At 40.8% G+C, this 22,223-nt stretch overlaps 1 pseudogene; it reads left to right on the forward strand.

Annotated features, from left to right (window-relative positions):
• Positions 1-22,223, forward strand: part of LOC109888554 (potassium/sodium hyperpolarization-activated cyclic nucleotide-gated channel 2-like) — a 111,986-nt pseudogene that overhangs the window by 14,036 nt on the left and 75,727 nt on the right.

Here is a 22,223-nt window from a genome sequence, read left to right on the forward strand (position 1 = left end):
GCACACATTTGCTAATTAGGATTTTACATTTTTGATAGTAAATTGAAGCAAATATATTGATGAAACTGACCTTGTCCGATAGGTCAGTTTCATGTTATCAAAACATCACGCCAAGGTAAGCCTACACGAAACACATACTTTATTTGAAGTGTTTGTAAAATTCACAATTTCACCATTACATATTAATAAAATTATTTTACCTTTATTTAAAGTCAGTTAAGAACAAATTCTTATTTTCAATGACGGCCTAGGAACAGTGGACAGAATGACAGATTTGTAACTTGTCAGCTCAGGGATTTGAACTTGCAACCATCCGGTTACTAGTCCAATGCTCTAACCACTAGGCTACCCTTCCACCCCATTATTTTACATGAACAGAACCATGCGTACAATGATATTATTGTCCTGCAAGTATTGGATGCCATATTATACATTTTCTGATGCACCAATTTAGTTTGGTCTTTGGGATTTTGTTTGGGTGCATATCAGAGTTTGAAGTGTTATTTGAAGTGTTTGTAAAATTCATAATGTGTAAAATAAATGGTGGAAGGATCATTGAAACCATTTCCGTGTTTGACCGCTAGGTTTTATGGGTCATATTTCTTGTATTTTTTTATTCACCATTACATATTCATAAAATTATGTTACATGAACAGAACCATGCTTGCAATGATATTATTGTCCTGCAAATATCAGATGCCATATTATAAATATTCTAATGCACCAATTTAGTTTGAACTTTGGGATTTTGTTTGGGTGCATATCAGTGTCAAATACTCTTTCATTCAAATCAGAAGAATTTCTCTCATGAATGCAAAATCATCAGCAGAGGCAGCTGTAACATTCAGGAAGATGTGGACAGACTGTGAAGTCTCACCTGGATGTTCTGCCAGTGTGAGCACTCGAGTGAATGTTGAACTGGATGCCGAATTGGAATGAGCTGGAAGGATGGATGAGCTACCTGGATGTCTTGGGGACAGCATAAGCTCAGCTGAGTTACATCCAGCATCCAGCATCCAGCTCAGAATTACATCCAGCATCCAGCTCAGAATTACATTCAGCATCCAGCTCAGAATTACATTCAGCATCCAGCTCAGAATTACATTCAGCATCCAGCAAGTGATTATTTGTAAATATTTTATTTATTTATTATTAACTTTTCAAATTGTACAACTATAAATGGCAGTTGGATTATACATAAAAAATGCAAATACATACCAAACACAAGTTTGAGAAAAATAACTAAATAATACAAAAAGAAAAAACTAAAAGCATTTTTCAAATGTCACAAGTATTCAGACCTCTTGACTTTTTCATTACAGCCTAATTCTAAAATTGATTAAATAAAAACAAATTCTCAGCTATCTACACACAATACCTAATAATGACAAAGTGAAAACAGGTTTTCAGAAAACAGAAATACCTTATTTACATACGGTTGAAGTCGGTAGTTTACATACACTAGTTTTTCAACCACTCCACAAATTTCTTGTTAACAAACTATAGTTTTGGCAAGTCGGTTAGGACATGTACTTTGTGCATGACACATGTCATTTTTCCAACAATTGTTTACAAACAGATTATTTCACTTATAATTCACTGTATCACAATTCCAGTGGGTCAGAAGTTTACATACACTAAGTTGACTGTGCTTTTAAACAGCTTGGAAGATTCTGATAGGCTAATTGACATAATTTGAGTCAATTGGAGGTGTAGCTGTGGATGTATTTCAAGGCCTACCGTCAAACTCAGTGCCTCTTTGCTTGACATCATGGGAAAATCAAAAGAAATAAGCCAAGACCTCAGAAAAACAATTGTAGACCTCCACAAGTCTGGTTCATCCTTGGGAGCAATTTCCAAACGCCTGAAGGTACCACATTCATCGGTACAAACAATAGTATGCAAGTATTAACACCATGGGACCACACAGCCATCATACCGCTCAGGAAGGAGACATGTTCTGTCTCCTAGAGATGAACGTACTTTGGTGTGAAAGGTGCAACTCAATCCCAGAACAACAGCAAATGACCTTGTGAAGATGCTGGAGGAAACAGGTACAAAAGTATCTATATCCACAGTAAAACGAGTCCTATATCGACATAACCTGAAAGGCCGCTCAGCAAGGAAGAAGCCACTGCTCCAAAACCGCCATAAAAACACAGACTACAGTTTGCAACTGCACATGGGAACAAAGATCGAGAAATGTCCTCTGGTCTAATGAAACAAAAATAGAACTGTTTGTCCGTAATGACCATTGTTATGTTTGGAGGTGAAAGGGGAGGCTTGCACGCCAAAGAACACCATCCCAACCATGAATCACAGGGATGGCAGCATCATGTTGTGAGGGTGCTTTGCTGCAGGAGGGACTGGTGCACTTCACAAAATAGATGGCTTCATGAGGGAGGAAAATTATGTGGATATATTGAAGCAACATCTCAAGACATCAGTCAAGAAGTTAAAGCTTGGTCACAAATGGGTCTTCATAATGGACAATGACCCCAAGCATACTTCCAAAGTTGTGGCAAAATGGCTTACGGACAACAAGTCAAGGTATTGGAGTGGCCGTCACAAAGCCCTGACCTCAATACTATAGAAAAATTGTGGGCAGAACTGAAAAAGCGTGTGCGAGCAAGGAGGCCTACATACCTGACTCAGTTACACCAACTCTGTCAGGAGGAATGGGCCATAATTCACTCAACCTATTGTGGGACGCTTGTGGAAGGCTACCCGAAACGTTTGACCTAAGTTAAAACATTTTAAAGGCAATGCTACCAAATTCTAATTGAGTGTATGTAAACTTCTGACCCACTGGGAATGTGATGAAAGAAATAAAAGCTGAAATAAATAATTCTCTCTACTATTATTCTGACATTTCACATTCTTAAAATGAAGTGGTGATCCTAACTGACCTAAAACAGGGAATTTTTACTTGGATTAAATGTCAGGAATTGTGAAAAACTGAGTTTAAATGTACTTGGCTCAGTTGTATGTAAACTTCCGACTTTAACTGTAATTAGCTATTTTAGCATGATTTGTTGAACAGCTAAGAAAGTGTAAATTGATTGGTCTGGCTAGGTTCACCAAGTGTACAGTTGAGGACGCAGCTACTCCAGGAATTCCTAAGAAAGCGAAGCCTCCTGGCTTCATAACTCATGAAGCCGATGCAGTAAAAGACACTAATCTGATCGTGTCAATTAATTTAATGTCTATCAGCAAGTATCCCCCACAAATGACATGTTAACAAAGATATAAACAATTGACACAGTGATGAACTTGTGATCATTGCAAAATGTGTTGTTTACTCAGGAATTAGTCAGCTAATGTTGTTTTTAATTTATTTTTTTATTTCACCTTTATTTAACCAGGTAGGCAAGTTGAGAACAAGTTCTCATTTACAATTGCGACCTGGCCAAGATAAAGCAAAGCAGTTCGACACATACAACAACACAGAGTTACAAATGGAGTAAAACACACAGTCAATAATACTGTATAAACAAGTCTATATACGATGTGAGCAAATGAGGTGAGGTAAGGGAGGTAAAGGGAGGTAAAGGCAAAAAAAGGCCATGGTGGCAAAGTAAATACAATATAGCAAGTAAAACACTGGAATGGTAGATTTGCAATGGAAGAATGTGCAAAGTAGAAATAAAAATAATGGGGTGCAAAGGAGCAAAATAAATAAATAAATAAAATACAGTAGGGAAAGAGGTAGTTGTTTGGGCTAAATTATAGGTGGGCTATGTACAGGTGCAGTAATCTGTGAGCTGCTCTGACAGTTGGTGCTTAAAGCTAGTGAGGGAGATAAGTGTTTCCAGTTTCAGAGATTTTTGTAGTTCGTTCCAGTCATTGGCAGCAGAGAACTGGAAGGAGAGGCGGCCAAAGAAAGAATTGGTTTTGGGGGTGACTAGAGAGATATACCTGCTGGAGAGTGTGCTACAGGTGGGAGATGCTATGGTGACCAGCGAGCTGAGATAAGGGGGGACTTTACCTAGCAGGGTCTTGTAGATGACATGGAGCCAGTGGGTTTGGCGACGAGTATGAAGCGAGGGCCAGCCAACGAGAGCGTACAGGTCGCAATGGTGGGTAGTATATGGGGCTTTGGTGACAAAACGGATTGCACTGTGATAGACTGCATCCAATTTGTTGAGTAGGGTATTGCAGGCTATTTTGTAAATGACATCGCCAAAGTCGAGGATTGGTAGGATGGTCAGTTTTACAAGGGTATGTTTGGCAGCATGAGTGAAGGATGCTTTGTTAGGAAATAGGAAGCCAATTCTAGATTTAACTTTGGATTGGAGATGTTTGGTCTGGAAGGAGAGTTTACAGTCTAACCAGACACCTAAGTATTTGTAGATTGTAGAGTTGTATGGCATTGAAGCTTGCCTGGAGGGTTGTTAAAACACAGTGTCCAAAGAAGGGCCAGAAGTATACATAATGGTGTCGTCTGCGTAGAGGTGGATCAGAGACTCACCAGCAGCAAGAGCGACCTCATTGATGTATACAGAGAAGAGAGTTGGTCCAAGAATTGAACCCTGTGGCACCCCCATAGAGACTGCCAGAGGTCCGGACAGCAGACCCTCCGATTTGACACACTGAACTCTATCAGAGAAGTAGTTGGTGAACCAGGCAAGGCAATCATTTGAGAAACCAAGGCTGTCGAGTCTGCCGATGAGGATGTGGTGATTGACAGAGTCGAAAGCCTTGGCCAGATCAATGAATACGGCTGCACAGTAATGTTTCTTATCAATGGCGGTTAAGATATCATTTAGGACCTTGAGTGTGGCTGAGGTGCACCCATGACCAGCTCTGAAACCTGATTGCATAGCAGAGAAGGTATGGTGAGATTCGAAATGGTCGGTAATCTGTTTGTTGACTTGGCTTTCGAAGACCTTAGAAAGGCATGGTAGGATAGATATAAGTCTGTAGCAGTTTGGGTCAAGAGTGTCCCCCCCTTTGAAGAGGGGGATGACCGCAGCTGCTTTCCAATCTTTGAGAATCTCAGATGACACGAAAGAGGTTGAACAGGCTAGTAATAGGGGTGGCAACAATTTCGGCAGATAATTTTAGAAAGAAAGGGTCCAGATTGTCTAGCCCGGCTGATTTGTAGGGGTCCAGATTTTGCAGCTCTTTCAGAACATCAGCTGAACGGATTTGGGAGAAGGAGAAATGGGGAAGGCTTGGGCGAGTTGCTGTGGGGGGTGCAGTGCTGTTGACCGGGGTAGGAGTAGCCAGGTGGAAAGCATGGCCAGCCGTAGAAAAATGCTTCTTGAAATTCTCAATTATGGTGGATTTATCAGTGGTGACAGTGTTTCCTATCTTCAGTGCAGTGGGCAGCTGGGAGGAGGTGTTCTTATTCTCCATGGACTTTACAGTGTCCCAGAACTTTTTTGAGTTAGTGTTGCAAGAAGCAAATTTCTGCTTGAAAAAGCTAGCCTACTGTTAGCCTATTGTTAGCATACTAGCTAATGGTTAGCGGCTAGCTAGCTAGCTAAAGGACATTTCGGACTGCTCGCTCACTAGCTGTTGTGACAGTAGACCTTTCGTTTTTAGCCTGTATTACATGTCGACAGTTAAAAGACAATAACCTCCTAGTTATGTAATTTACTAATTATGAATTTCATGTCCAAATGTTGCTTCATATGTAAGTGCTCTTTTGGAGTTTGTAGCTATATGAACTAATCATTTCTGCTAGCTAACTACCATAGTAACTGAAGTGGTTTATCTTTAAGAATAGCTATCCCATTAATATCTGGGAACTGCAGCAACTACAAGCCATGCCCACTACATGTTGTGCCCACTGCCATTGTGGGTACTCGTGACAGTACGACACCCATTAGCATTACATCGCTACAGGCCGTGCCCACCAGCATTAGCTAGCAAGGTTATACACATATCTGCTGGAGCCAGACCCTATTGAACCCAACTCTCGCAGCGCACTACTTGGTGGGCGGGGTGTGTAGTCGATCGCCACTACACTTGCGCCCTACAAGCCATGCCCCCCCAGTCTGCGGTCCACAAATAGACCATACTTGCCTAGTTATCTGTTTTCCAATTGTCTAAGTAGCCAGTTGGCTCTTTGCTATACTAAATGTGTTGTTGTTTTATAACGAATGTCTCTAATTCATGAATGTTGGGGCAGTTACCCACTCAGTTTGCGTAGCATGTACTTTTCTAATAGTAGGGTATGAGGGAACTTTACAGTGATCACAACTGTAGTTACCATGTTGATCATTTTGCATTTGTCCAGCTACTGTTACCAACTTTTATGTAGACCCACAACTTTTGTTTAGTCTGGACAATATTGCAAAACATGTTGATGCTTTCAGTAGCACTGAAGGTGTTGACTCATACTGCTTTTTCTATTCCTTTGCATGGGTGAACGGGATGGATGCCACACACCAATAACTCAAGCTGAACTGGAAGAGGTAGCTGCAGCTATGGTCCATGTTGTATCTACAATTGTCTCCCTACTGACAGGACAATACATACACTGTTTTGAAGGATCCTGCCCAACCCAAATGCGTCAAGTGGCTCAATTACGTAAGAGGCTTGAACAAACACTTGTAGCTGAACGCATTGCTAATACCATGCCAGAAACATTGCCATTCCCATGCTGTTTCATTCTGTGTATCTAAAATAAATGTGTGTGTGTGATACGTTGTGGTATTTCTTTCCCTGTGTTGACAGTTGCAATGGTTAAAATAACAAGCATTACAAATGTATTTTCATTTTCTTTCTTTGATTTTGGTCTAGGTGCCAGTTCCCACATCTTAAGTTGTGTACTCTGTAGGGTTTTCTCTCTCTATAATATTACTTGTTGATGAAACTAACTCATACGCTGTAAAATATAAAGTACCAGTCAAACGTTTGGACACACCTACTCATTCCAGAGTTTTTATTTGGATGGTGTGGGTGTGCTTTGCTGGTGACACTGTCAGTGATTTATTTAGAATTCAATACACATTTAACCAGTATGGCTACCACAGCATTCTGCAGCGATACGCCATCCCATCTGGTTTGTGCTTAGTGGGACTATCATTTGTTTTTCAACAGGACAATGACCCAACACACCTCCAGGCTGTGTAAGTGCTATTTAACGAAGAAGGAGAGTGATGGAGTGCTGCATCAGACGACCTGGCCTCCACAATTACCCAACATCAACCCAATTTAGATAGTTTGGGATGAGTTGAACCGCAGAGTGATGGAATAGCAGCCAACAAGTGCTCAGCTGGTTGAGAGAATGCCGAGTGTGCAAAGTTGTCATCAAGGCAAAGGGTGGCTTCATTAAAGAATGTTTTTATAACATATAACATTATAACATATATTTTGATTTGTTTAAAAATGTTTGGTTACTACAGTATTCCATATGTGTTATTTCATAGTTTTGATGTCTTCACTATTATGTAGAAAATAGTCAAAAATAAAGAAAAACCTTTGAATGAGTCGTTGTCCAAACTTTTGACTGGTACTGTTTATACAGTGAGCTCCAAAAGTATTGGGACAGTGGCATTTATTTTGTATTTTTTTGCCTCTGTAGTCCAGCACTTTGGATTTGAAAGTGCAGACTGGCAGCTTTAATTTGAGGGTATTTTCATCCATATCGGGTGAACCGTTTAGAAATTACTTTTTGTACATAGCTCCCCCATTTTAGGGGACCAAAAGTATTGGGAAAAATTCATTTATATGTGTATTAAAGTAGTCAAAAGTGTAGTATTTTGTCCCATATTCCTAGCACGAAGTGATTACATCAAGGTTGTGACTCTACAAAAGTGTTGAAGGCATTTGCTGTTTGTTTTGGTTTTGTTTCAGGTTATTTTATGCCTAATAGAAATTAATGGTAAATAATGTATTGTGTCATTTTGGAATCACTTTTATTGTAGATATGTTTCTAAACACTTCTACATTAATGTGGATGCTACCATGATTATGGATAGTCCTGAATGAATCGTGAATAATGATGAGTGAGAAAGTTACAAACGTACAAATATCATACCCCCCCCAGAAATGCTAACCTCACCTGTTATTGTAATAGTTAGACGTCAGCATGTCTTGGGTGTATGGTATTTGTGCATCTCTAACTTTCTCACTAAACTGACAGTCTGAACTTCAACCTCATAGCCTTTTGATAATTTCAAATCCAAAGTGCTGAAGTACAGAGCAAAGCAACAACAAATATGTCACTGTCCCAATACTTTTGGAGATTACTGTATACAGTGGGGCAAAAAAGTATTTAGTCAGCCACCAATTGTGCAAGTTCTCCCACTTAAAAAGATGAGAGGCCTGTAATTTTCATCATAGGTACACTTCAACTATGACAGACAAAAGGAGAAAAAAAAGTCCAGAAAATCACATTGTAGGATGTTTAATTTTTAAATTTTAATGAATGATTACCTTGCGCACCAATCATTTTAACTAAGCTTCGTTGATGGACTGTATTTCTGCCCAATGACCACTGATCTTCTTGAAATCTAGCTGGGTAGATAGCTAATGAGCTGAGGTAAACGCCAGTATGTAATGGTTTTGGGTTGGAGCACCATTCCTTGTTTGATATCGCATGCGTAACGAACTCCATTCTCGCCTTGACGATCAGAGGAGTTGCTGTGAGGCTTGTTACGCGCAGCTGTATTCGGAAAGTTGTATTTTCAATGATTTCATTGAAGATATCATGGCAAATAAATCAGGAAAAGTGAAGTCAAAGTCTAAAGTGAAAGTGAAAAAGTGAAAGTGAGACAGATTTTTTGTTTGAGGAATCTTTGAGTGTTATGATTCAAACAGGAACTGAGAAGCTGTTTCTGCAAGGACAGGACGTACTTCTGGACGTGTAAGTGCTAATGCTGTTTTATGAAATATAAATATATATATATATATATTTTTTACATTTGCAATGAAATGTGTTGTTTGTTTGTGTGTGTGTGTTGGTTTGTTTGGGTGTGTGTGTATATATATATATTCCATGTCAGATATATATATTTTCCATTTTTTTATTCAAATGGAATGGAGTAGAACAGCAAACACACACATGGCCACTGCGCCTGCTACTCCTCTTCATTTCCATATGAAATAGCCATTGGGTGCTGTTCAGGGGAGGGCAGGCCCACAACAATGGCCGGAGTTAAATGGAACAGCACTTCAGCTTAGTGACTGTTCCCTCTGCTCTATATCTGGGGTGGCAGGGTAGTCTAGTGGTTAGAGCGTTGGACTAGTAACCGAAAGGTTGCAAGTTCAAATCCCTGAGCTGACAAGGTACAAATCTGTCGTTCTGCCCCTGAACCCACTGTTCCTAGGCTGTCATTGAAAATAAGAATTTGTTCTTAACTGACTTGCCTAGTCAAATAAAGGTAAAAAATAAGTGCAATACATATCTGTTCATTTTATGTGATGATAAAAGGCTCATACAATACAAATATTTTTTAAATGTTTTCTTTCACAGTGATAGCGACTCCGACTGGGAGCCCCTGCTGCCAAGCTACCCACTCTACCTCTGCCCCCAGTGGTTTTCATATGCCACAGTTCATTACTGCAGGCATGACTGTGCCTCAGGGCCAAAAGGGCACATCATGGAGGCGTCGTTGTGTTCTGTGTCGCATGAACGGCACCACTTGTTCAGTTTGCCTCTGCTTTACATCAGAAAGAGACTGCTATGGGACATGGCACAGGCAGCAAAATATTGTGTCAAGGACTTCCAATGGGTGTACTGTTTTTTATTTATTTTTATTTTCGAATATTTTTTTAAACATTTTTTTTGTGTGTGTGTGTGTTACAATTGCTTTTCGATATGTTGTATATAGTTATTTGCACTGTTGTATATAGTTATAGGTAATTTCACCAATTCGGCCACTTGGGTACATTTGGGCAACTTGTGGGACACCTGGGTGACTTCATGCTAAATGTATGTAGCTCACCCATTCCTGAAGTTATCAGTCTGAAACTTTGCACACCCACAGGTGCCCTCTTGTGTTATCCATCAAAGTGATCTCCAGCATCCTATCTGACTGTATGGCTATTCTAGTACATGTGAAAGATGATACTACAACAATAAAAAACAGACACGTATGCTCTTTCTTTCTCTTTTCTTCCACCAGATCTACTGTGTTATATTCTCCAACATTCAATTAACATTTCCACAACCTTCAGAATGTTTCCATTCAAATGTTACCAAAACAATGCATATCCTTGCCTCTGGGGCTGAGCTACAGGCAGTTAGATTAGGGTATGTCTTCAGGCGGACAAAGGGATGCAGCCATAACAGGTTAACAATTCATTTTATGACATTCCATCCTGGGGTTTTACTATTGAAATGAAATAAAATATAAATTAAAAAACGTTCATGAGAAATCGTGGGACTCTTATTTTGAGATTGGAAATGCAGGACTTATTTTGGCATGACAAATCAAGAGAGTCTTATTTTGAAATCAGAAACCACAGGACTTTTATTTTAGCATGACAAATCAAGGAACTCTTATTTTGAAATCGGAAATTGCAGGACTTGTATTTTGGCAAAACAAATCGAGGGACTCTTATTTCGAAATCGGTAATACAGGCCTCTTATTTTGAAGTGTGTTATGCTGGATGTAACTCTGAGCAGGATGCTAGATGTAACTCTGTGCTGGATACTGGATGCTGGATGTAACTCTGACCTGGATGCTGGATTTTGTTAACTCTGCACGGGATGCTATACTGGATGTAACATCCAGCATCCAGCTCAGTGTCACAGCCCCCACTGATCAACAGCTTGAGCTACACTGAGTGTACAAAACATTAAGGGCCTCTTATTTTGAAGTGTGTTACATCCAGCTCAGAACTGGATGCTGGATTCTGGGTGTAACTAAGCTGAGCCGGATGCTTGATGTAACTCTGTGCTGGATTCTGGATGTAACTAAGCTGAGCCGGATGCTGGATGTAACTCAGCTGAGCTGGATTCTGGATGTAACTGAGCTGGATGCTGGATGTAATTCAATATTAGGAAGGTGTTCTTTATGTTTTGTACACAGTGTATATCCCCTCACCTGCTTTGTCCTTATCCCTCACTATTCTCATCCCATTGCCATAGATCCCAAACAGGGGCGGATTGGGACATGAATTCGACCCTGGCATTTTATCCAGCTCACACCACTGCATGTGTCACCAACCTAACCCCCCCCCCCCCCCTGGCAGGCCATCAGCCATACACACACACCCCATACCCACACATACACCCTGACTCTGCACACCCTACTTAGACACAGGCAGGAGTGCTGATGCATAACATTGCATTTTGAAATGTTACATGATCAAAACACAATTTTCTATCGAGGATGGGGGAGAGGAGTGTAGCTTGCTCATCAAAGCAGAAGGCCCCAGCGTGGGCACAGGAGCAGACATTTTCATTACAGTAATCGTGAGGATAATGCACATTACTGTTTGACCCATGATTGTAGCCGCCCAAAATATATTATGTTTTGAGTGAGGTGACAATGTAGAATGTGCTCTATCTATGTTTATAACCACACTTTCCTTTCTTTTTTTTTTTACAATCCATGACCATGGCGGTTTAACTGATTACAGAATCAGAGCTGGTCTCTTTGCTCTTTGCTAATGTTTTATGTTTTACGTTTAATGTGAGTTTGCTTGACCTCAGCTCAGCCTATCAGCAAACACAACAAGCTCTCACACTCTCACATCAGAATTAACCGTTCATCCATGTTTCTCGTACAAAAAATGTTGAAGTTGTTCCAAACATCACATTTTGAAGTGTTTAAAGTTAAGTTTAGGCATTAACTCAGAATTCTAAAGGTTAGGCATTAACTCTGAATGTTTAAGTTTAAGGATTAAGGTTTGGGATAGGTTTAAAATAAAAATCTGAAAAACTACTTTCTATTGCTGGATTCAGACATGGATGGACCTCGAATACGGACTTGTATCACGGGTGACCTGGCTGAGAAAACCGGGCTGGCCCATCTTGATAGGCGGGAAGCCCGGCCATTTCCCATTGATCAGCCAAAGGCTCATTATAGATTTGATTAACAGAAATTGCACTCAAATATTTTGTCTCTAAAATATGCCCATATCATCCTTTTCATTGTTTTATTTTTATATAAAAATATGTATATTTGTGAGTGTCAATTTCGACCAACAATGTTTTGTCTAGCCCATCTGGCATTTGACAGAATTGCCAGAAGGCCCGTCTGCCCCTGCTCCCAAATCAGTGGCTTCTGTCTAAGATAGCCTCTCCCTGACAGCTATTTTTAAGCCAACTGATAATCAATGCCATTATACACAGTGCCATTCTAAGAAGCTCCAGAATTTTTTATTTAGTCGATTCCAGGTCTTGATTTGCCAAGAAAGAGTTACGATATTATCTATTCTAGATTTAATGTAGAAACTTCCCGTTATAATTATGATAGGCCTACATCTCATCAATCACACAGTCGAGTCATCGATGTTAGATTCCAATCTAGCAGGATCAGTCAGTCAAGACATGACTCAGCACCACACACCTATCAGTTACGCTCTTCACAAGCATTAGACTCCCGTTACCTTGAGTTGATTAGACAGCAATATTGATATCCACTGATATTATACTAGGTGCAATATTCAATATGTTTTTTCAGTTGTGCTCTTCAATATTAATCCATGTTATTGTCAAATGTAATATTCCATATTCCATATAGGCCTGCTTGTCATTTAAAGTATGACTATCTCAGGCTATAACTTAGCAGTCACAATAATTCAAATATGCTGATACTATCCTGGTTACACTTACACTATATATACAACAGTATGTGGACTCCCTTGCTGACAGGTATATAAAATCGTGCAAACAGCCATGCAATCTAAATTGACAAACATTTGCAGTAGAACGGCCTTACTGAAGGAGTCAGGGACTTTCAACGTGGCACCGTCATAGGATGCAACCTTTCCAACATGTCAGTTTGTCAAATGTCTGCCCTGCTAGAGCTGCCCCGGTTAACTGTAATTGATGTTATTGTGAAGGGGAAGTCTAGGAGCAACAACGGCTCAGCCGCGAAGTGGTAGGCCAGTCAAGCTCACAGAACAGGACCGCCAAGTGCTGAAGCCCGTAGCGCCTTAAAATCGTCTGTCCTCGGTTGCCACACCCACTCATGAGTTCCAAACTGCCTTTGGAAGCAACGTCAGCACAATAACTGTTCGTCGGGACCTTCATGAAATGGGCTTCCATGGCCGAGCAGCCGCACAAAAGCCTAAGATTGTCAGGCGGTGGGTGTAGCTGGTGCAAGTCAGGCACAGGAGAGCAGAGATAAGTGAACAACGCACTTTAATAAAGGCAAATGCACAAAGTAACAAACCCAATGTGCGAACAAAATAACGGTTACCACTAAACACGGGTAAAACGTACCGACCTAACAATAAACAATCACGCACAAAGACATGGGGGAAACAGAGGGCTAAATACACAACACAGAATGAGGGAAATGAAACCAGGTGTGTGGTAAAACAAGACAACAAGACAACTTCGGAAGAAATCGTGACAAAGATGTATTTGACATTTTTTACATTCCCTTAGTTCCAGTGATGGGGAATCTTAATGCTACAGCATACAATCACATTCTACACAATTCTGACTTCAACATTTGTGGCAACAGCCTTCCCTTTCCTGTTTCAGCATGCACAAAGTGAGGTCCGTACAGAAATGGTTTGTCGAGATCGTTGTGGAAGAACTGGCCTGTACAGAGCCCTGACCTCAACCCCATCAAACACCTTTGGGATGAATTGGAACGCAGACTGTGAGCCAGGCCTAATTGCCCAACATCAGTGCTCAACCTCACTAATGCTCTTGTGGCTGAATGGAAGCAAGTCCCCATCTTGTGGAAAGCTTTCCCAGAAGAGTGGAGGCTGTTATAGCAGCAAAGGGGGAACCAACTTCATATTAATGCCCATGATTTTGGAATGAGATGTTTGATGAGCAGTTGTCCATATACTCTTGGTCATTTAGTGTATGTCACCCTTTGTTATTGTAGCAAGGATTTAGAATCAATTCACCATCCAGCGCTACTCTCATAAGACCCCCTCTCTCTTCTCGGCTCCCCTAGTTAGAGTAAGCAGAGAGGGTACTTGTCAGATGGACACTGGCATGATATCTTTACTGGCGTGATATGCACAGCAAACAGCAACAGAGAACATTTGCTCATAATGAAAACAGTGATACAACAGATTTCACTTGCACTCAAACTCATGATATACCCCAGTGACTTACTGTACTTTTACTGTTATTACAATGAGTAACAGCCCATCAATTTCTACACTTTTGAATGGATGATTGAATTGCCAATTGATCCACATCATCATTCCTACAATAGAATGATGAATACAACAGAATACAATAGAATACAATACAACAGATGACTTTGATAAGAATTCAATTAATATATTTGTGTGATTTTTTTGTTTTGTTGTGATAACCAGTTGAGAGGGGGAAGGTGGATATTTTGTATAATCTTCCATCTCCCCTGATCCAACAGTTGATGAAGAATGCCATTGTGGGAGTCAACTGTTTATACCTAACCTTACCTGGAGTTGAAGTTCAGGTTTCCTGAGTTCCTCCACCTTAACTGTCTCTCTGTCCCCTAACCTGCTTCTCCACTTTGCTCTCTAGGTTCTACTGGGATTTCACCATGTTGATGTTCATGGTGGGCAACCTCATCATCATCCCAGTGGGGATCACCTTCTTCAAGGACGAGACCACCGCGCCCTGGATCATCTTCAACGTGGTCTCTGATACCTTCTTCCTCATGGACCTGGTCCTCAACTTCCGCACAGGCATCGTTTTAGAGGACAACACTGAGATCATCCTGGACCCCAAGAAGATCAAGAGGACGTACCTGAAGACCTGGTTTGTGGTGGACTTTATCTCCTCCATCCCTGTTGATTATATCTTCTTGATCGTGGAGAAGGGGATCGACTCTGAGGTGTATAAAACAGCCAGAGCCCTGAGGATCGTGCGCTTTACCAAGATCCTCAGTCTGCTGAGGCTGCTCAGGCTGTCCAGGCTAATTCGCTATGTCCACCAATGGGAAGAGGTAAGCTGGGCTCTAGAACTTACTTTGTCCAATAGCAGGAGGAGATGGGATTTGCAATACATTTCTATAATTTACACAGGCCAATAGACGCGTGGGTTGTTATTAAGCAACAAAATCGTTGTTATTAAGCAACAAAATTGTTGTGTGTGCAAATTCAGGGCAAAACAACTGTGAACTCAAAATAATTAATGACAATATGTAACAACATGCACAAGCATTATTTTCGTGACGTTGTCAGGCAGCCCGTCTATGAGAGGCTACACACTATGGGTCAAGTACTTGCATTGACCAATGGAAAGAGGGGGTAGGATGGACAAGGCATAGGCCAGAATCCCTTTTATAATACAATTTCAAGGCAGCAGTAGCAAGAATAAAACACAAGTGAGTCAGATTGAACATCATAAACCCATCCTATTTTTGGGAAGTGTTTTCCAATAATAGGCAAGTCTCACTATCACAGGCCTTCAACACTGTTGTCTTTGTACCTGAAGTGATGTATATCAGCAGGATGCTGAGATTCACAGCTTTGCTTTCTCAGCAGTCAGCGGTCATCATCACAGCATTGGGCCATGGAGTGCAGCCAGTCACATATAGCGACAACATGAAAGAGAGCAGTTCATGTTCAAAGGAAAAGAACATGAAAACAGCATACCCACAACAAAGAAGGTTTTGAATGAATTCCTGTGATCAGCAGCTGTCCAGACAAGCAGTATGGCTTATTAATCACACAGTCTCGCTGTCTTCATGTATATTACCTGTCTTAGATCAAAACCAAACATCCCGTTTGATCAGCATGTGTGTTTATTGACTGTCTTGAATCTGAGGTGTGAATGTTAATGAGATGTGATTAAGTGGACTGCCTAATACAGCACAGGGGAACTTCTAATGGTGCCTTCATAGACAAACAGCTCTATTACACATCTCTGACAGGAATAAGTCAAGTTTCCATTCTACACTTGATAATCTATTTGTATTAAGGATACAGTGCATTCGAAAAGTATTCAGACCTCTTCACTTTTTTTCACATTGTGTTACGTTACAGCCTTATTCTAAAATTGCTTAAATATTTTTTTATCCTCATCAATCTGCACACAATCTGCACACAATACCCCAATAATGACAAAGCGAAAATAGGTTTTAAGAAATGTTTGTACATGATTGATTGTACGTGATTTGGAAAGGCACAAACATGTCTATATTATGTCCCACAGTTGACAGTGCATTTCAGAGCATGAAACCAAGCCATGAGGTTAAAGGAATTGTCCGTAGAGCTCAGAGACAGGATTGTGTCGAGGCACAGATCTGGGGAAGTGTACTAAAACATGTCTGCATCATTGAAGGTCCCCAAGAACACAGTGGCCTCCATCATTCTTAAATGGAAGAAGTTTGGAACCACCAAGACTCTTCCTAGATCCAGCCGGCTGGCCAAACTAAGCAATCGGGGGAGAAGGGTCTTGGTCAGGGAGGTGACCAAGAACCCGATGGTCCCTCTGACAGAGCTCCAGAGTTCCTCTGTGGAGATGGGAGAACCTTCCAGAAGGACAACCATCTCTGCAGCACTCCACCAATCAGGCCTTTATGGGAGAGTGGCCAGACGGAAGCCATTCCCCAGTAAAAGGCACATGACCGCCCACTTGGAGTTTGCCAAAAGGCACCTAAAGGACTCTCAGACCATGAGAAACAAGATTCTCTGGTCTGATGGAACCAAGACTAAACTCTTTAGCCTGAACGCCAAGCATCACGTCTGGGAGAAACCTGGCACCAACACTACAGTGAAACATGGTGGTAGCAGCATCATGCTGTGGGGATGTTTTTCAGCGGCAGGGACTGGGAGGACTAGTCAGGATCGAGGGAAAGATGAACGGAGCAAAGTACAGAGAGATACATGATGAAAACCTGCTCCAGAGCGCTCAGGACCTCAGACTGGAGTGAAGGTTCACCTTCCAACAGGACAACGACCCTAAGCACACATCCAAGACAGCGCAGGAGTGGCCAGACGGAAGCCATTCCTCAGTAAAAGGCACATGACAGCCCTCTTGGAGCAGTGCTTCTTCTCCGATTGATTTTGAGATTCAAGGGGCTATCATCGTTAAATAATATAACTGATTTTATTTAACCTTTATCTAATTGGCATGTCAGTTAAGAACAAATTCTTATTTACAATGACATCCTACCAAAAGGCAAAAGGCCTCCGACGGGGAAGGAGCTCAGATAATAAAAAAAAAGAAAAAGAAATATAGGACAAAACACACATCACGACAAGAGAGACAACACAACAGTACTTAAAGAAAAACCTAAGACAACAACTTAGCATGGCAGCAACACATGACAACACAGCATGGTAGCAACACAACATGGCAGCAGCACAACATGGTAGCAGCACAAAACAGGGTACAAACATTATTGGGCACAGACAACAGCACAAAGGGCAAGAAGGTAGAGACAACAATACATCACGCAAAGCAGCTACAACTGTCAGTAAGAGTGTCCATGACTGAGTCTTTGAATGAAGAGATTGAGATAAAACTGTTCAGTTTGAGTGTTTGTTGCAGCTCGTTCCAGTCGCTAGCTGCAGCGAACTGAAAAGACAAGCGACCGAAGGATGTGTGTGCTTTGGGGACCTTTAACAGAATGTGACTGGCAGAATGGGTGTTGTTTGTGAAGGATGACGGCTGCAGTAGATATCTCAGATAGGGGCCTAAGAGGGTTTTATAAATAAGCATCAACCAGTTGGTCTTGCAATGGGTGTACAGAGATGACCAGTTTACAGAGAAGTATAGAGTGCAGTGATGTGTCCTATAAAGAGTATTGGTGGCAAATTTGATGGCAAAATAGTAAAGAACATCTCGCTGCTCGAGAGCACCCTTACCTGCTGATCTATACATTTTGTCTCTGTAATCAAGCATGGGTAGGATTGTCATCTGAATCTGGGTTAGTTTGGCAGCTGGTGTGGAAGAGGAGAGATAGAGGAAACCAAGTCTAGATATAACTTTAGCCTGCAGATTTGATATGTGTTGAGAGAAGGACAGTGTACCATCTTGCCATACTCCCAAGTACTTGTATGAGGTGATACCTCAAGCTCTAAACCTTCAGAGGTAGTAATCACACCTGTGGGGAGAGTGGCATTCTTCTTACCAAACCACATGACCATAGCCTAGTGGTTAGAGCATTGGGCCAGTAACCGAAAGGTTGATGGATAGAATCCCTGAGCTGACAAGGTAAACATCTGTCATTCTGCCCCTGAGCAAGGCAGTTAACCCACTGTTCACCGGGTACCGAAGACATGGATGTCGATTAAGGCAGCCCCCCGCACCTCTCTGATTCAGAGGGCTTGGGTTAAATGCGGAAGACACATTTCAGTTGAAGGCATTCAGTTGTACAACTGACTAGGTATCTCCTGTTCCTTTGTTTTGTAGGTGTTCAGAACAAGGATAAGGGCTTAAGCTTAAGCTTTGTTGTAGAGCGTTTCACACAAAATCCGGGGAGGGGCCAGCTGAGTATAAGACTGTATCATCTGCATATAAATGGATGCGAGAGCTTCATTCTGCCTGAGCTATGTTGTTGATGTAAATTGAGAAGTGCGTGGGGCCTAGGATCGAGCCTTGGGGTACACCCATTGGTGACAGGCAGTGGTTGAGACAGCAGATGTTTTGACTTTATACACTGCACTATTTGAGAGAGGTAGTTAGCAAACCAGGCCAAAGAGCCCAAAGAGAAACTAATTCTCCTTAGTTGGCCCACAAGAATGGAATGGTCTACCGTATCTAAAGCTTTGGCCAATTCAATAAAAATAGCAGCACAACATTGCTTAGAATCAAGGGCAATGGGGACATCATTGAGGACATTTAAGGTTGCAGTGACACATCCATAACCTGAGCAGAAACCAGATTTCATTCCAGAGAGAATACTATAGACATCAAGAAAGCCAGTCTGTTGATTATTGACAAGTTTTTCCAACACTTTTGATAAACAGGGCAAAATAGAAATAGGCCTATAACAGTTAGGATCAGCTTGGTCTCCCCCTTTAAATAAAGATTGAACCGTGGCTGCCTTCCAAGCAATGGGAACCTCCCCAGAGAGGAGGACCTTACTTAGGAATGTTTTTAATAATGTATGTGTTTTGGAAAACTAATGAATTTGCATGTTGATTCATGTTCGATGAGGAAGTCCATGTTTATTTTTATATCAATCATTGACAGGTGTGATCTTTGAAATGTTCAGTGGTAAAAAATGCTGCAACTAATACATTCTAAAAGCTTTAACAAGAGCAAGGTATTGTGTTTCATTTGAAAACAACATCACATTTTGTAAAAGCAGAATATTTCAGGTCCTCCTACCCCCCCTAACCTTTGACACCCTAACAGCTAATTCCATGGGTGAAAGCACATGATAAGCACATGAAAAGGTCAGAGATAGGCTTGGCAATGATAGGGGCAGCAACCTTAAAGAAGAAAGGGTCTAAACCATCTGACCCAGATGTTTTTTTGTGGTCGTTTAACTTCTTGGTGACAGTGGGGCAGTATTAAGTAGCTTGGATGAATAAGGTGCCCAGTGTAAACTGCCTGCTACTCTGTCCCAGATGCTAATACAGTATATGCATATGTTAAGTAGTATTCGATAGAAAACACTCTGAAGTTTCTACAACTTTTTGAATGATGTCTGTGAGTATAACAGAACTCATATGGCAGGTGAAAACCTGAGACAAATCCAACCAGGAAGTGGGAAATATGAGGTTTGTAGTTTCATTTAAATGATTGCCTATCCAATATGCTGTGTCTATGGGGCCAGATTACACTTCCCACGGCTTCCAGCAGACGTCAACAGTCTTGAGAAAGTTGTTGAGGCTTCTATTGTGGAAGGGTGTCGAATAAGAGCTGTTTCAACAAGTGGACTAGGCTGAGGCCAATCAGTTGTTTACTGCGCGGTCACTCGGGCACACCGTTCCTTCTTTTTCCTCTGTAATGAATACGCTATTGTCCGGTTGGAATATGTTTGAAGATTTATTATAAAAAGACCCTAAGGATTGATTGTAAACATTGTTTGACATGTTTCTACAAACTGTAATGGAACTCTTTTGACTTTTTGTCTGGATTTTGCCCTCGCGCATTGTGCCTTTGGAATAGTGAACTAAACGCGTGATCAAAACGGAGGTATTTGGACATAAATATGGATGTAATCGAACAAAACTAAAATTTCTTGTGGAAGTGGGAGTCCTGGGAGTGCATTCCGATGAAGATCAGCAAAAGTAAGTGAAGATTTATAATGCTATTTATGACTTTTGTTGACTCCACAATTTGGCGGGTAACTGTATGGCTTGCTTTTGTGGCTGAACCTGTTCTCAGATGATTGAATATCGTGCTTTTGCCAAAAAGGTTTTTTGAAATCTGACACATCGGTTGCATTAAGAACAAGTTTATCTTTAGTTTAATGTAAACATGTATCTTTCATCAAAGTTTATGATGAGTATTTCTGTTATTTGATGTGGCTCTCTGCAATTTCTCCGGATGTTTTGGAGGCATTTCTGAACATGGCGCCAATGTAAACTGAGGTTTTTGGATATAAATATGAACTTGATCTAACAAAACATACATGTATTGTGTAACATTGAGTCCTGGGAGTGTCATCTGATGAAGATCGTCAAGGGTTAGTGATTCATTTGATCTATATTTCTGCTTTTTGTGACACCTCTCTTTGGTTGGAAAATGGCTAAATGCTTTCTGTGACTAGTTGCTGACCTAACATAATGATATGTTCTGCTTTCGCCGAAAAGCCTTTTTGAAATCGGACACTGTGGTTGGATTAACGAGAAGTGTATATTTAAAATGGTGTAAAATACTTGTATGGTTGAGGAATTTGAATTATGAGATTTCTGTTGTTTTGAATTTGGCGCCCTGCAATTTCACTGGCTGTTGGCTAGATGGGACGCTAGCGTCCCGAACGATCCCAGAGAGGTTAACTTCTTACGGCTGAGATCCCGTTAAAGGGATCGATATGACAACAGCCAGTGAAAGTGCAGGGCGCCAAATTCAAACAACAGAAATCTCATAATTAAAATTCCTGAAACATACAAGTATTTTACACCATTTTAAAGATAAACTTGTTGTTAATCCCACCACAGTGTCCGATTTCAAAAAGTATTTGCGACGACAGCACACCATCTTATTCTGTTAGGTCAATACCTAGTCAAAGAAAAATACAGCCATTTTTCCAGCCAAAGAGCGGAGTCACAAAAAGCAGAAATATAGATCAAATTAATCACTAACATTTTGACGATCTTCATCAGATGACAGTATAGGACTTCATGTTACACAATACATGTATGTTTTGTTCGATAAAGTTCATATTTATATCCAAAAATCTCAGTTTACATTGGCGCGTTACGTTCAGTAATGTTTTGCTCCCAAAACATCCAGTGATTTTGCAGAGAGCCACATCAATTTACAGAAATACTCATAATAAACATGATAAAAGATACAAGTGTTATGCATGGAACTTTAAATAAACTTCTCCTTAATGCAACCTCTGTGTCAGATTTCAAAAAAGCTTTACCGAAAAGGCACACTATGCTATAATCTAAGAACAGCGCTCAGAGACCAAAACAAGCCATACAGATATCCGCCATGTTGTGGAGTCAACAGAAGTCATAAATAGCATTATAAATATTCACTTACCTTTGATGATCTTCATCAGAATGCACTCCCAGGAATCCCAGTTCCACAATAAATGTTTGATTTGTTCGATAAAGTCCATCATTTATGTCCAAATACCTCCTTTTTGTTCGCACCTTAAGTTCACAAATCCAAATTCACGACGCGCAGGCCAGACGAAAAGTAAAAAAATTATATTACAGTTCGTAGAAACATGTCAAACGATGTATAGAATCAATCTTTAGGATGTTTTTAACATAAATCTTTAGAAATGCAATGGAACGCAGCTACCTCTCACGTGAGCGCGCCTGACTGAGCTCATGGCCTTCTGGCAGACCCCTTACTCAATCAGCTCTTATTCTCTCCTCCTTCACAGTAGAAGCCTGAAACAAGGTTCTAAAGACTGTTGACATCTAGTGGAAGCTTTAGGAAGTACAATCGGACCAAATTTACACTGTATCTTGGATAGGCAAAGAGTTGAAAAACTACAAACCTCAGATTTCCCATTTCCTGGTGGATTTTTTCTCAGTTTTTTTGCCTG

Source organism: Oncorhynchus kisutch, linkage group LG4 (genome assembly GCF_002021735.2).
Source record: "Oncorhynchus kisutch isolate 150728-3 linkage group LG4, Okis_V2, whole genome shotgun sequence".
NCBI lineage: Eukaryota > Metazoa > Chordata > Actinopteri > Salmoniformes > Salmonidae > Oncorhynchus > Oncorhynchus kisutch.